The sequence below is a fragment of the Fundulus heteroclitus genome, chromosome 5, assembly GCF_011125445.2.
Source record: "Fundulus heteroclitus isolate FHET01 chromosome 5, MU-UCD_Fhet_4.1, whole genome shotgun sequence".
NCBI classification, from domain to species: domain Eukaryota; kingdom Metazoa; phylum Chordata; class Actinopteri; order Cyprinodontiformes; family Fundulidae; genus Fundulus; species Fundulus heteroclitus.
In genome coordinates, this window is record NC_046365.1 from 6257980 (window position 1) to 6273751 (window position 15772).

The 15772-nt window shown below is 39.5% G+C and overlaps 1 long non-coding RNA gene across 1 annotated transcript; it reads right to left on the reverse strand.

Annotated features, from left to right (window-relative positions):
• Positions 1–14173: 14173 nt before the first annotated feature.
• LOC118563100 lies at positions 14174–14794 on the reverse strand. Its single transcript, XR_004931014.1, has 3 exons — positions 14656–14794; positions 14336–14555; positions 14174–14267 (listed from the first exon to the last, which is right to left on the reverse strand). It is a non-coding gene; the product is annotated as an uncharacterized LOC118563100 (long non-coding RNA).
• Positions 14795–15772: the final 978 nt, after the last annotated feature.

The following is a 15772-nucleotide window of genomic DNA, read 5'->3' on the forward strand; positions in this document are numbered from 1 at the left end:
TAGTTTGTAGTAGGATGGGAACCTTTCACATTTGAACTGCTACGGAATCAGTACCGGTTCTTAATGGTAGCTATTTTCAGTACTTTTGTGTGTTTATATAGTTAATTATGTTTATCTTTTTCTTTTCAATTAAATTTTTTAATTTGTCAATATATAAACTTGATTGGATATACAAATGAACCTTATGAGACAATTTAGGAATTTCAATGCATTGCCTGAATACACAACAAACCAACAGAGCAGTTATTTTTTACCAACACAACAGTTATCAGAGGCACAGAGTGACGAGGTGAATAAGGGATTGAAGCTGTGTGAATAAAATTCAGGGAATTGTTTTAGAGCAACAGTTTCACAAAAAAGAAAACAATATGCAATGTGTAAACAGAGAGGCTCTCCTCTCTACTCTCTGTATAGAGGAGAGTCTGGGAGGCAGGGATTGAGGAAGTGTGAAGGAGCTCACAGCAGCACTAACCGCTGTGGTCTTAACATAGGTGCTTTCACGAGAAGTCACCAATAACACAAAAGGAAGTGGCTAGAGTTTTTGCTAGTCGCTTGTTTGCAAAACAAGTCGCTGGATGGGTCTAAAAAGTCGCTAAATATAGTGAGAAATTATCTAATTTGGCAGCAGTGACCAGGTGCTACCTCAGAGTAGAAGTATTCCTGACACTGGCCTTGCACTTCGCATTATAAATGTTGCAGCGAGCGTAATCTGCAGCTCATTTTGGAAAGTGAAGCCATATTGTTATTGTTACTCTATGCCTCTCTACCAAAGTGTTTTCTCCACCTCATCATCGGACACAAATCAAATTAAACTTCTTCATGTTTCTGTTCTGTGGCGTAAATTGTGAGTCAGATTTAGATTTAAAAGCTGGTACATGAAATCAATAAAGTGAGAACACACACAGGTAGATTATCAGAGTTTAATCCGTGAATCCACCTGGATGGTCTCTGGGTTAACTAGTGATGGGTTCAGTAACACCGATGCGTCGCCGCAGGCGTCAAGCTCAAAGAGCAAAACCCGTGTCGATACACATATCACTATGAGAAAGTCACGTGACGTCAACAGGATGCATCTGCCAAAAGAATCTTTGAACTTTAGCGGTTCATCAAATTCATCAAGAATTATGGAGCTTCCTCAAGCCAAACGAAAGGTTTCCGCTGTGTGGGACCATTTTGATCTTATATCGGAAATTAGGTATTTGTTTTAATTTCCTTGTTGTTTCATCCTGTTCCTCTCAGAGTTTTCACTTGATCTATCTGAACTGAAATTCATTTCAAAGTGACTCTTAGTTTACTGTTTGTATTATTTTCTGCAGGTTAAATATCACATTTGTTCAACAGAACTTTCTTGTCTCAACAAAAGCACCTCCTCAATGCTGAGACATTATAGGGCCAAGCATGAGAGTGAAGTCCCAGATACACGATGATAAACTGCTTTATTGATAACTTCTGATAATTTGTTCTTTATCTCATTTTTAACCATCAAGCTTCCAGGAAGCAGATGCTGGATGAGGCTCTGCTGAATTTCACCCTGAAGGACTGCCAGCCCCTCCGCATTATGGAGAATGAAGGGTTCAAGGAACTGGTTCAAGTCCTTCAGCCCTCATATGCAGGCCAGCTGACAGCTTTGCTAGGGCCCGGGACAACACAGTCTTTTTGGGCCCCCCCTCTACACCTGCCGCCACCACACACACACACACACACACACACACACACACACACACACACACACACACACACGCACACGCACACACACACACACACACACACACACACACACACACACACACACACACACACACACACACACCAAAAAAAAGTCAACTTAACTGTATACTTCATGCCCTGAAAATCTCTGTATTTTATACTGGATATTTTCAACCCATCTATTGAATTTAGTGCACTGGTTGATATTTTCTTTATAAGAGAACAGCAAGCACTGCAGCCAAAATATGGCTTTTTATGACCTGCTATATATTAGCTAGTCCCTAACAAATTTTCCCTTCCATTGCAGGAGGTAAAATATGTTAGATACTTTGGGAATTCTCTGCCCTCTGAATCTCTGAGAGAGGCTTGCTTTTTGTCATTAAACGCACAACATTCTTTCGATCAGAATCAGTCATTGTTGTTGGCCACAATGCAGGATAATTGAAATTAACGCTGTGTTCTATCTCTGAGCGACTATGGTCAGAATATCCAATCGGGCAGTAAGCCTCTCTCCACCTGCACTGTCTCTGTTATCGCTAGGGATGGCTCTCTCTGTCTCCTCCTCAAACACACGCTGGGTCCCTTGACCTGTTGACCTTTTAGGTTTTGTGATTTTTATTTTATTATTACAATTAAATAATAATAATAATAATGTTATGTTCATAGTGTTTTTTCCTAATCCACCTCTTATATCTTTCAATCCTTATGTAATTTTGTCTGTGTTGTGTGCTCCTGCCTGTTGCTTTAAGCCTATAAATTTCCCTGTTTTGAGATAAATAAAGGATTAGCTAATGTTAACTTAAATAACACTCTTTAATAGTATATATGTTCTGGGTTCTTTCAAGGTCTTAATTACATTTTCTGTGTGGGCTCCAGTAACATATGATAGATAATATCTACTTTGAAAGTTAACATGAACTGCTGCTGAAGATGAACACTGATCTACCTGGATGTTCTCTGTCAGTGATGTCAGTCTGTGGGTCTGTCGGGGCAATGAGAGAAGTTTCGTCTCCTCTCTTCGTTTCTGTCGTCGCCATTTTCTTGTTCATGGTTTTTCATGTGCTTAGATAAATTTGTTGTGTTTCCACTGAATTTAACCGGCTTTTTACAAAACATACAGCTTGATTTCATCTACGGTGTTAAAATAAAGCCAAACGGCGCTACTTTCATGTTTTTCCGCTCCTGCGGTCTCTCTCTCTCTCTCCGAGTCTGAGCAGCAGCAGCGCAGTTGTTTGTGAGAGATAGCTGAGTGGGCAGGCCAGGCTGAGCCTGCGTGCTGATTGGCTGGCGCCGCTGAGCCATGTAGGAGAGGGGAGGGGGAGCAGCAAAGTGCGGTGACACAGATGGGAGAGATTGGTGAAGCTGCTGCAGTCAGCGGGCATTCTGACCATTTTAATAGTCAGAGTGCCAGTTTTGCCCCCCCCCCCCCCCTCTGTCCTGGGCCCGAGACAATTGACCCGTTTGTCCCCCCCTGTCGGCGGGCGTGCTCATATGTTTTGCCAACCAGAAAGGTTTGTTTGGAAATTATCTAAAGTAGTAGTTTATTTATCCAAATTATTTCATCTTTAATTTAAATGTATTGATTTGCTTTTGGTTGGACTTCAGACCATCAAACAAATGTTGGCCAAAAAGTACAAGGAGGAACGGGAACGAGTGAAAATGGAAGTACAGCATGCTGTGGCAGTAAGTATAACATATGGCATGTGGACATCTGTGAACATGGAGCCTTACTTGGCTCTAACCTGTCTCTACATTAATGAAAATCTGTGTTGGGTGTGCAATACTTTCCACAAAGTCACACTGCTGACAATTTGGCCCAAGTAAAAAGGGCCATGATTTAGGACTGGGCCATAACCAATAAGGTAAAGTGTGTTGTGACCGATGCAGCACCGAACATAACAAGCTTGCTCAAGTGCAGCAACAGATGGGACGACCAACCCTGAAACTTATCAACGAGGTGCCAACACGCTGGAACAACACATACGAAATGCTGTTGAGGCTGAATGATGAGAATCAAGCAGTGTGGGTATCACTGGCCTCTCTAAAAACAGATTTGACGCCGCTTACAGCTGATGAGTATGTCATCATAGGAGAAACACTACTTGTGCTTGCTCCTTTCGATCAAGCTACAGTGGAGTTGTCTGAAGAGAGGCGAGTTTCAAGGTCAAAGGTCATCCCAATGATGAAAATGCTCTATATTGCACTAGAGCGTAATGCTTTCAACCTTGCACACAGAGACAGCAATACACCTCCATGAACACCTGAAGCGTCGAGTCACAGACACGGTTTCCAACCTGGAGTCATTAAGTGTGTTGACGCTGGCAACGCTTCCAGACCCCAGATTTAAATCACTTGGGTTCCGCAGTTCCTCTAAGTGCAATGAGGCCATCAGCAGACTGCGGTCAGAATGTGCATCTGTAATCAGAAGCACAAATGAGCCCCAGCCAGGACCATATTCACAACAGATACAGAACAGATTCTTGGCAGAGGGCAATATTGCTAGGTCCCAGGATCTTGTGATATACTGGAAAAACTAAAGGACAATCTATCCAAACCTCTTCCGTCTTTCATTACAATTTCTCTGCACTCCAGCCTCATCTGTGCCGTGTGAGTGGGTGTTTTCTAAAGCTGGAGAAGTGGTATCAAAAAAGCGTAGCAGACTCAATTTCAAAACTTTGTAACAACTTTTTTTTTTTTATATAAAAATTTGCAAAAAAAAATGGCAGTCCACAAGCATCCTCCTTCACAACATGTTTACTCAAAGGTTATTACGTTATGACACAGGTTCAGATTATTTATTGACTGTATCTAAAAATGTCAAAGATATTTTAAATTTAAATGAAATTATGAAATAATACAATGCAGCATACCTTGACTTAAATTGTATTGTTGTGTATACTATGTCATCAAATCAGTGTCAGGTAACTAGGTTGCCTGTAGGGATTTATAAGATCCAGCAAGTGTCAGTATTCAGTGATGCAGTATCAATACAGTTCGGCAACGTGTCAAACGCTTCATGACGCTCATCTACACATCACTAGCGTCAACCTGGTTGGGACACAGAAGGGGTGCGCGGCTAAAAAAGTCTGGGAACTGCTGTTCCTATAAAACCAAAGTAAAGTTGTTTGGACATAATAGCTGAACTCACAGGAACTGGGAGCAGCAGTAAAACAGCAATACACATGAGACAAGGCGTTCTGGCAGAGAGTGGTTGAGTGAGGCAGGTATAAATAGGGAGTGTGACAGGTGAGCAGAATTGGCACTAGTAAGGGGAGCAGGTGGAGCTGATCAGGTGCAAAGTGGTAGCTGGTAGATGACTGAGCTGGTTGGATGGCTGAGGGGAGTGGAACCAATTTAGTCCAGAAAGGTCCAAACAAAAATAAACCAATTGATTGACGTGCTGCTGAAAGTTTTCAGCAGTGACCTAATAATAGGGCTAGGTAATCTCATGCTGCTGTATGTAGTTGCTGATTCTGCACTAATGAAAATTCACTCACATCAGCATGTTCAGGCCGGGTCCATCTGACACACGTTGAAGACTTTCTGATTTCTAATTTAATAATTCAGCTAATGACGATTTGATCCCTTAAGGGCACTTATTGAAATTTGAACTTCAAATAATTTATTTATTATCAAAAAAGAAATGGTAACTTCACAGCAAACATACAGTACCCTTGATTCTAATGTATTTGCACCATCAAGAAGGGAGGCTTACCAAAGGAAAATTAGGAGGTAGTGTGCCATAAGTCTCTCTTTTCCTTCGGAGGCATCAGACTTGATTTACTACATATTATGATCTGAAAAATTCAGCTGTAAAAATAAATAGTAACATCACTTGACATTAGTTATGAAACAATCAACAGGGTGCTCAGCATGAAAACGAGGACTAACAGGTGTGTGTTTCAACTCACAATGCAGCTACTGGGAAAAATGGCTGAGGAGGAGTTTGAGAGAGAATCCTTAGCTGCTCAATCCTTTTAAAGGCAGAAAGATAACAGCAGGAGACCCGCATGGGGTAACAACGATGAACTGGTGAGGATTGGATAGCAAACCAGGGTGGATACACCACAGAGCACGTAATGAGCCACAGATGCACAGAATCAGCCACTGAAGCAACTCTAGCTATGAACCAGCAGAGAGCGAGGAGAGGAAGGGACTGGAAAAGGAGAGAGAGTAAGGGAAAAATATGCCAAACTTTGACGATGGCCATCCATTTCATATACTTCTAGCTTTTGCTAGATTGTTGTATGTAGAGACGAACATTAAAGACAAAAATCCCTATATAATTTAAATGCTTTTATTTTACAAAAGAAAATTATTATATTACATTTTTTCATACTGTTACAAAATAAGACTCTCTCAAACATTTATTTGTTTGATAAAGAAACAGCTGTTTCTCTGTTCACCAAAGGGACTCCAATGTACACACAATAAACCTGCCGTCTCTAAGAAACTAGCAACATTTCATAATGCTTCAATTTCAAGGAGCGACCGTAATAATGTACATACTACAAGCTTATATTTTTAAGCTCACATTGAAATTAGAATTCAACAGCTGTTTTTCGAACTTTTCTTGAGACAATTTTCTCAAATATCTACACATCGCTGTTCTGCACTCAAGCCACAGATGGTTATGATTATAGTGCTAATATTCCATCTTCCAGGAAAGATGATTCCTTAAGTATAATATAATTTTGACAAAGGGTTTTTAGTTTTGCTCTTTAAAGGTAAACCAAACACAGCAAACTTATTGAGTTGGTAGGGACCTCATAACTAACAAATAAGGTCTTAGCGTAGAAATCAGAGATTTGTGGCTGGTTTGTCTATTTTTTGTAAAGCTTTAATTTTCCTATACCATCTTTAACTGATTCCAATTTCTCATGATATTAACAATTATCAATAAAAGAGTTTTTTTAGCCTGGAGAATAGGAGTAGAGGAGACGTCACACCACATAGTGGCTGTAAATAAAGGTTTCACTATGTCAAAACGTAGACAAAATTATGTGGAGTTGGCATCTTAGGATATCTTTTGCACCTTGTATTAGCCATTAGCACAAATAGCAAAGTTAGCACCTAAGCATCAGTTTTGTGTGTATTCCTTAGAGAATCAAGAACCTTCCAAAAACTCTGAAATTTCCAAACTGTAGGAGCCATGAATGTAATATGTTTCCTTTGTTACATGGTGTTGCCATGGTGACATGGTGCCACGTGTCATGTGACATATGTGGCTAAGGCGGCTAGTTACTTCAAAAGAGGTGTGCTACCCTGTAACGGGTTTGACAGGAGAGAGGGGAGCGGGGTAGTCGTATTTTTGTTGACCACTTTGCCTTGCTTTGATTAATTACAGATCACAGATCCATGAACATTTTGCCACTTAATGTATGTAATGGTGAAAGCTGCTGTTTCAGTGAATCATTCAAGATATAATACAGGATTCAGTTAGCTTCTCTAGTCAAGCAACGGCAGTCCGTCAGTCAAACTGGACCTTATCATTTCCTCTTAAGCAACTAGGTTGGTTTTTTGGAGTCACGACATAAAAGTCTGCCGACATTCCCAAATCCAACCTGTTTAACTCTAGAGGTTGGAAGCTTAAAAGCTTAAATGTGAGAAACGTTTCTGTAATGCGTTTGTATTCATAGTCTGAGGAGGATTGCCATTTTGTTGCAGACAGGTTCTTCTCCTCACCAGAAAAAATACTAAATAGTAAAGAAGTCGTACCGTACTGTTCTCCGATGTGGCAGAATAAAAATAAAACCAACAACCGACATGCCTCACTGGAAAATTAATTTCCCTTTGAATAGCTTTGACTATTTTTAAAATGCCTCTCTGATAGTGAAAATAATCAACACCAAATTTTCTTCCATCAGTAAAAACATCCATATTGAATATTATTGTGGTTGGAGCAACTGATTGCTCTCTGATGGCTGCCACAGAAAGGGGTTTGTTTTTCAAAAGACTGATTGAATCAATGTAGTTTGGTTGGGAAAAAACATATTAATTATTCAAAGACAAAATGTAAAGGTAAAGGTTATGTCAACCAATATTACATTACATATTCGTCTGTTCATCATTGTTTGATAGTAATAGTAATAATAAAGTAATAGTAATGATGCTGGCACCCTGCAAATACCTCTTCAAAAATAATTAGGAGCTGTTTGCGAGAGTTTCATTCATTTATGTTAATCACCACCTTTTTTGGTTTAAAGAAGCAGCTCATTACAGCATCTACAATTTGCCAATCTAATTACAATTAGATTGGCAAATATGGGCTTTAGATCACCCAGAAGCCCACTGCTTTAACAAAATACTGTCAATGTAGAGAGAGAGATCAAACTCTCTTTATTCTTTTTAATGTATTTGAGTATGAATAGAAAGGGTGTCAAGTCTTTGCCATGTTTACAATTAGAATAATGCAATTTCATATTAAAGACAACACATGCTTGTGTCATGCATTATTGAATTTGGCAAAGTTAGGTTCTTGAAGCAGTAATTGCTTGCAGAGACTCTTCACATCCTCATTTATGTATCCAAACTTGGGTTCCTCCACCCAATCCCAGCCAGACTCAGACTTGGTCGCTTAAATACTGTGATTTTTATTTTCAGTCACTCTGTTGTAGATTAGATGCTGCGTTCAGAAGCATTGTCTTGCAAATTTTCAACATTTCAGTCACCCTTCATCTGTTAAACAGATTCTTGTTTAATGCAGTGTCACACACCATACATGAATGAATAACATTGATGTTTTCGTTTAAATATGCACATTTGTGGGTGGATCTTATTGTATTTACAAAGTCTGTGTCTCTGCATTTGTCTTCACTTTGCATATGTGGATCCAGCAACATACTGTGCTCACTGAGTCAGATTTTCAGAAGCCTTGCAGAGCCCATGCAGTGATACCCACTACAGAACTGTGTCTGTGAGCATTAATGAAATGCTGCAGGGCCTGAAGCTCAATAAGAATCTGTAGTGGTTTTTGCCTTGTCCCCGATGTACAAATTTATCCAGAAAGGTTTTATGTACCACTTTGGATGAAGTCCCTAAATCCTTTCCAATCTCAATATTTATAGTATTATTAGGTTGTTGTTATTACATTTTTTAACTGTTCATCCTCACAGTTTTTAACAAAGTGCAACATTTGGGCTTGGACTTCTGCAACATGGACTTCTCAAAGGACACAAATTGCTCCCATTTTGTCTTCTTTTTACTGTTTTAGCATCTGTGAATTACAACATCATTTGTTTTAGGCGTTACCAGTGGACAACACAGTGGATTGTATTTCTTGCTCATAAAGATCCACTCCCTCTGCGCCCAAAAAGAACTGAATGTGGGATGACAAACATTTTGTGTTCATCAAATAACATATGGTGTTGTAGAGATAGTAAAAAATACATCTTATAAGATGAAGAGTCCTGTTAGCTTGCATCACAAAATATTTGCCCAGAGGAATATATTTTGTTTGTGCATGGAAGAGTTTATTAGATCTTGCTTCAATAGAGCTTTTAGTGACATGTAGATTGGCTATCTAAAGAACAGTTTAAACATTCATTTCCAAATAGTTTTTTTCTGTAAATTGTGTTAAATTGTTGATGAAGTCTATCAAAAAAACTTATTATATCCTGTTAACTTTTGGAGATTATGAAGAAAATCCTGTTTTCAATAAGCTTTAGTCTAGTGTCTCCATGAAGGTTTGTTGTAGAACAAACTGAGGCTAAAAATGAATTTTCACTGCAGCATTGAGATCATGCTGGAGGAAACTCGCTCCTTTGTAGAATTCAAGAAAAGAAATACAATAATTCCCTGAAACAACAAAAGCAACGAGGAATAAGGTAAGGTAAGTTCATTTATGACTTTTCAGTAACAAGACCTTGAAAGTGCTGTACATGAACAGAAAAACATTTCAGACATACATAGGAAAAACAAAGGAATAAGCTGAATCCTTGACTAGAAGTCTTTCATTCATTAACAAACATACAAGAGATTCATCACTTAAAAAAAAGAAAAGGAGTAGGGATGGGCAATATGGACTAAAAATGCATCACACTAATTTTTAGGTTTTATTATGGTAACAATAGGTGACGATAAAAACTATATATCAGAACAATCTTTTGTATTATAAATCTATCGCTAAATTCTCTCTTGGGAGCCCTAAAATAATACTAGAAGCCACTCACTAAACTACCTTATTTAAGTTCAAGTAGTACACCTGTTTTGCAAAACTGTAGCAACACCAATAAAACAAGTCTGTAATATGAGAACAAATTTTACATTTATTTAAGTGGCACAAACAGCAAAAATAACTTGGCTTATAAAAATAGTTGTACAACTGTAAATGCAAGCTCCTCTTGTTCAGGGTTAGGGTTAGGGTTTGGGAGCCCATAGCCTTTTTTCAGCTATGGGAAAACAAGCTGACAGTCTTCTCCCACAGCTCTGTCAATCCTGCTGTGCTTCACACTTTTCTCTGTGAAAAAAACACACAAAAACAATGAATGATAATTCATACACATTTCCAGAACTGTCATATCGATTATGTCTGTCAGCTGATCGATTTCCTAGTTTTTGGATGACAGTGCCATCAACTGTGGTGATGTTGCAAAACACAATGGTGAAAAGGCAAATCTAGTAAATCACTCTGACAAGAACATTCCATTCATTAAAAGCAAGAGAATTGAATGAGAGCTTGAGTTGTTCAAGTTAACATGTCATGAGCACAAGGACAAACACCTAGTAAAAACAACAACAAGAAAGAACCTTTTGGAGTTTTTTACTGACAAAAAAATATCATGATTTAGGTTTTTGCTTGTTTTGTTTTGGACTTTTCCGGACTTTTCTTCTTCTTCTCTTTTTTTTAATGGCTGTTGGCAAACACCTTGTAGGTGCATTACCGCCACCTTCCACCCGACTTTTCTTGAATCAGCCACTATCCAATAAGCTCAGTCACCAGTCAATTAGCCCAGATCAACTTCACCTGCTGCCAGTAGTTACTTCCAACTCGTCTCACCTGTTTCCCTGTCCATATATACCTGCCTCAGCCAACTCATCCCTGCCAGAAGTTTTCATCTTGTCTCGTCTTGAGTGAACGAGGACAGCCCCAGACAAGGATATAACAGGGGTTATCAAATGCTTATCTGCCTTACTTCTAAGAATCATAGTGCTGCTTTTCTTGGCATTATACTTTATGTCAAAGTCATAACCATATTGAGAGCCAGCCCTTAACAGTTTTTGAATGCCAGCACTGTATAGACATAGGACCACCAAGTCATCTGTATACGTCAGGTGGTTGATTATGCAGTCACCAACTACACAGCCTGTTTAAAACAATTCAAAAGCTTTGATAGTTCTTCCATATAGATGTCAAAAGATTAGGGGACGGTATATTGCCATGCCTTACTCCATTGCCAACATTAACTGCATCAGACACAGTATTTCCCCATTTGACATACATTAACTGATGCCCGTACCAATAAAGAAGGATTCTAACTAAATGTTTTGGTACTTCTGTTATATAGCTTATGAAACAGCTTTTGATGATTGGCACGGTAAAATGCTTTCGAGGCATTAATAAAACACAAAACTATTGTAGTGTTGTTGATCTCTTTCAATGCAAAAATGTACATCTTTGCCATGTTTAGGTTTAAAACCTAACTGGTTATCAGAGGTCAGGACAAACTTCTCCAGCCTATTTAGTAAAATCCTTTCTAGAACCTTTGACAGACTACTAGCTAGGGCTATGGGTTGGTAATTCTCCAGAAAGCTAATCTTACCAGCTTTGTCCGTAATAATGGGTACTAGTATAATGTTAACTTCATATGGCATCCGACTGAAAGGAATTTGAACCACAGGAAGGTCTGAAAGAAAATCTTAGCAGTGGTTAAAACATTACTATTCAAAAGATTTGGGATTTTTCAATGCCTCTAACCAGCCCATGCCTTTTAGGCAAAAAACAGAAGAGACAGACATGAGAGAACTACATTTCAAGAGTAAGAAGGAAGGTGAGAAATATTATAAAGATATTGAGATGAGCTGATTGCTGTGCACAGGAGATTTTTGTTTGGGTCTAGTTTTTGTCTTTTTGTATCCCAGCATTGTGTTTAAGTTGTCTACCTGTTTTTACGTTGTGGTGACTGGGTGAGAGTGTGAAGTGATAGGAGCTCAAGGTTCATTCAGACATTAGACTGAAGGCACTGAATGCATGTTAAATATGCTCTGATTCACATCCTCTTCTCCTTTGCCCTCCGACTGAGCATCCTCAGAAAGAAGCTGAATGCTCATATCTGCTGGCTCCCGGCCTGCTTTCTTTCATCTTTCTTTCACCCTGCTTCTCTCACAGAATCAGCAAGGGATCATTTTCTGCTTGAGAGAGGGTAAGAAGAAAAACACAATTTGCAAATAATTCTCCTTAAACCCACACTAGTGACTGAATTGACCTTGCGATTTTCCTTGATGCTTGTCAACCTTAGAGGGCATATTTAAATGGAGCTACATATCTGTTTCTGCAGATCTCCTCTTTAATGGCAAATTACTACAGTGATAGATCAGCATCCTTTGCTGCAGATGTCATTTGTCAGTGGAACATATGAAACCGTTTTCACCAACCTTGATGTGCCGAGCAGTCTTTCAGCTTTTTTTGTCCACCTTTGGTCTGATATAACACCAGCAGGGTACTTGGAAAGGCAAATTCTTTACTGCTAAATTGCATTGATGTGGTGGAGAAGCAGCTCTTAGGTTTAGGTTAGGTTCAGGTGTCTAAAGATCCTCTTATTTAACAGTTTACATTTGTTATATTGTCCTATTTTAATTCTTGCATGATTTTCATTGATAATACTGTATAATTCTTAATGTGGTCTTAAGTGCAGTGAAGGGCCTAAGAGCTGGTTTTAGTTTAATTTTATTAATCACAGTAGCTCTTAATGAACACATACAGCTGTGAAAAAACAAGAATACACCAAAAACTGTTAAGTTCTGTATCAAGAAATTATTTTTAACATTCCTGCTTTTTATTTCAGGAAAAGGAAATTATGAGAGAAAATAAATAAAACTTAGTGTGGTTTTACCGATTCAAAAAAAAAGACATTGACAAAAAAGTGAGTGAGGAGAAAGGTAGGACCCCTTACCCCCCAACAGCTACTTTTACCTAACCTGACTCTCGCCAGCTGTATGTCGCTCCGCCTAGCTTCACTCACATACATCTTGGACATCGCCCAGTGAGTGATTTCTCCAACCAATTTTATTGTCTGGCCAATCAGGACGCAGGGCTGGAGTTTCAAAGATGTGACGTAGTGGAGAAGCGATCGTGATGTGAGACTGTTTTGATAGCAATGGCGGCTCGCATCGAGGAAGCAAGCGTTAACATTGATGCTGCTATTTCTGAGCTATGTCATTTCTGAACTATGAGATGTTTGAGGGATATCTTTTAAGTCCAACCTGTTTCAAGTTACCATTTTGCATATAATAAAACAACACAGACTCTAGTGGACAGTAGAGGAGATTAGACCTTATGATTTAGAGATTAGATGAGCATTTTCTTAAGGAGTGAACGGTTTCACAGCAGTACAACTGCACCTTCTCTCGAATTTTGCATTATTTGCTGTTATTTTAATTAATTGTTTTTTGTCTTCAAAGTAGCTAAGTCTGCCCTGGCATTTTATTCAGCTGTGACACCGTCATAAAGGAGGGCATAAATTGAGCTACTGCAGTCAACAATGTATAATTTTACTGATGATACATTTAGCTCTGTCTTCTAGTGTTTAGCCCTGTTTCTCTCCTAGATGTGGCTATTGGCTGAGCTTTTACTCCGACTAACTGTGCTCTCTTTAATCCTCTAGACTTGAAAACTGGCTCAGAAACTATCTGCATACAGGGGTTTCTCTCCTATGAAGCCCCTAAAGGAGCTACTGCTGTCATTAACTCTACTTTTCTACCATGCTGCTTTTCTATGGACAATTCCAGCCCCGCATTGCTCTACTCCGGTCTTTGCCTGTTGCATTTCCACAGACTCAACAATCAGTGGAACTGTGGTTTTAAGCCCTGCCTCTAGCTGTCAGCATTGTGCCGCTATTAAGCATTACTGTGTGACATGAACACAGTAAAGAAATCTTTGAGAAATATTGAAAGATAAAAAAGTAAATTAATCATCCATCTATCCATTATCTTACACGTCTATCCCTTGTGGGGTTGCGAGGGGTGTTGGTGCCCATCTCCAGCTGTCAATAGGCGAGAGGCAGGGTACACCCTGGACAGGTCGCCAGTCTATCATAAGGCATAAATTAATCATTATAAATTAAAACATAAATAAAACAAATGAAAAAATACAGTTAATGTTTGTTATTATATTATATAAGAATGTCTTGATTATTTTTAAGGATAAAATAATTCACTGGGATGCATATCAGGATCACAAATCAGCCTGAACTTGACATGTTCGGATTTAACCTCTTGACCCACATGCAGACTCAACTAGTTAGTGAAAAGAATTAGTTTATTTCTTTTAAAGAACAAACAGCGAGACAGGCTTCCTTGGTGTCTCTGGGAGTGGTTCAGTCATGTAATCCTTGGCGCCTGGCCTGGAATGAGAGTTGGGTTATTGATGGCCAGAGATGAATCGGTCTGGTGTAATAAGAGACAGGCTTACGTTTGAAGGCTCTTGGTTAAAGTGTTGGAGAATAGTGCTCAGGGGTCCTGTGTGGTGAGCGGTAGGTGGAACTTCCTGGGGTGAGTCCGAGATCCGGAAGTTGGGTGGAGTGAGATGAGAGGGCAATGGAGCGAGCAGGCAGGCACTTGCAGAGTGGTCACACAGATGGAGTTGGTGACAAAATTTATCCTTCTAGGAAGCACCAGCGACAAAAAATAACCTGGAGACGGGAAACACAGTGCAATCAGTTTCTGGCAAGTAATCAAGTGACTAGCAAAGACTTGAGATAGCTGACTACAGGTGGAGGCCGGAGAAACTACCAATAGACGTTAATCATCCAGCACTGAGTGAAGGCTCTGCTGCTCCTTTATCTCCAGCACTCTGATGAGGCCAATGAGCTGCACCTGTGAGGGCTGCCCTGGCTCTCCACCAAGATCCTCGCTGGAAGAGATGCATCACTCGCACGCACACACTCTCACACAGGAACCCTGACAGAACTAATGAATAAGTCCAACAATAATAATAATAATAATAATAATAATAATAATAATAATAATAATAATAACAATTTAATCATTCAGTTCAATCATGGCCAACCCCTTCTCGTCCATTACCAGGAACACAAATGACAGCAATATCAAAATAGATATTTATTGGAAATTAAGATTAGACAAAAGTTCTAGCTGGAAGACTTACCTACTGCGCACCTGCATCCACTGATTGCCTCTTGAAATACCTGTGTGCCAGCCAATCTGCATCAAGCGATCTCCCCCTACCACCCCACAAGACTTGCTTATAAGGCTCTTGTTATGCCATCAGAGCCATGGACAAAATTCAAATTGCATTGGAAACAAAATTTTGTTTTACAGGCACCAAGGACCCGCCCCCTCAGCAGGGTTCCATCAGTGCTACAAAACCTTTACCCCACAAGACAATCCCTCAGTCTTCACTTCCTGCCTGGGACTACAGAGGAGAGGGGGCAGGGGATACCAGCCCCCCCACCCTGCGAGCCTCCTGGGCCCCCGACTTACACCGCTAGCCAAAATGCTAAGCCCTGGTAACTTCCGATTTCCGGTTATTCAAGCTTGTTCAAGCATAAGGTTTGCATCGTTTTGCTCCGCCATCGTTCAATAGTGCTATGAGCGTTATTACCGCATTAATACTATTGCGATTTAAAGGCGCTTTGTCTTTAGGAGTAGCCGATTTTAGCGACCAATTGCGACAGCGACCCCTAGCCTCCCGGAGGCATGATTGCGTTAATAAAATCGATTGTTCCTAAAGTAAATGATTTTACTGAGCAAATCATTTTTTGAAATGTCATTTCCTCAAATAATGTTTTGTGTAACTCAGGATTTGCATTGTGAACGGGTTGAAACACATGCCAAATGTTGTTCTAAATTAGTTAAGCTAATTTAAGCTCATTCCATGTTCTTTACG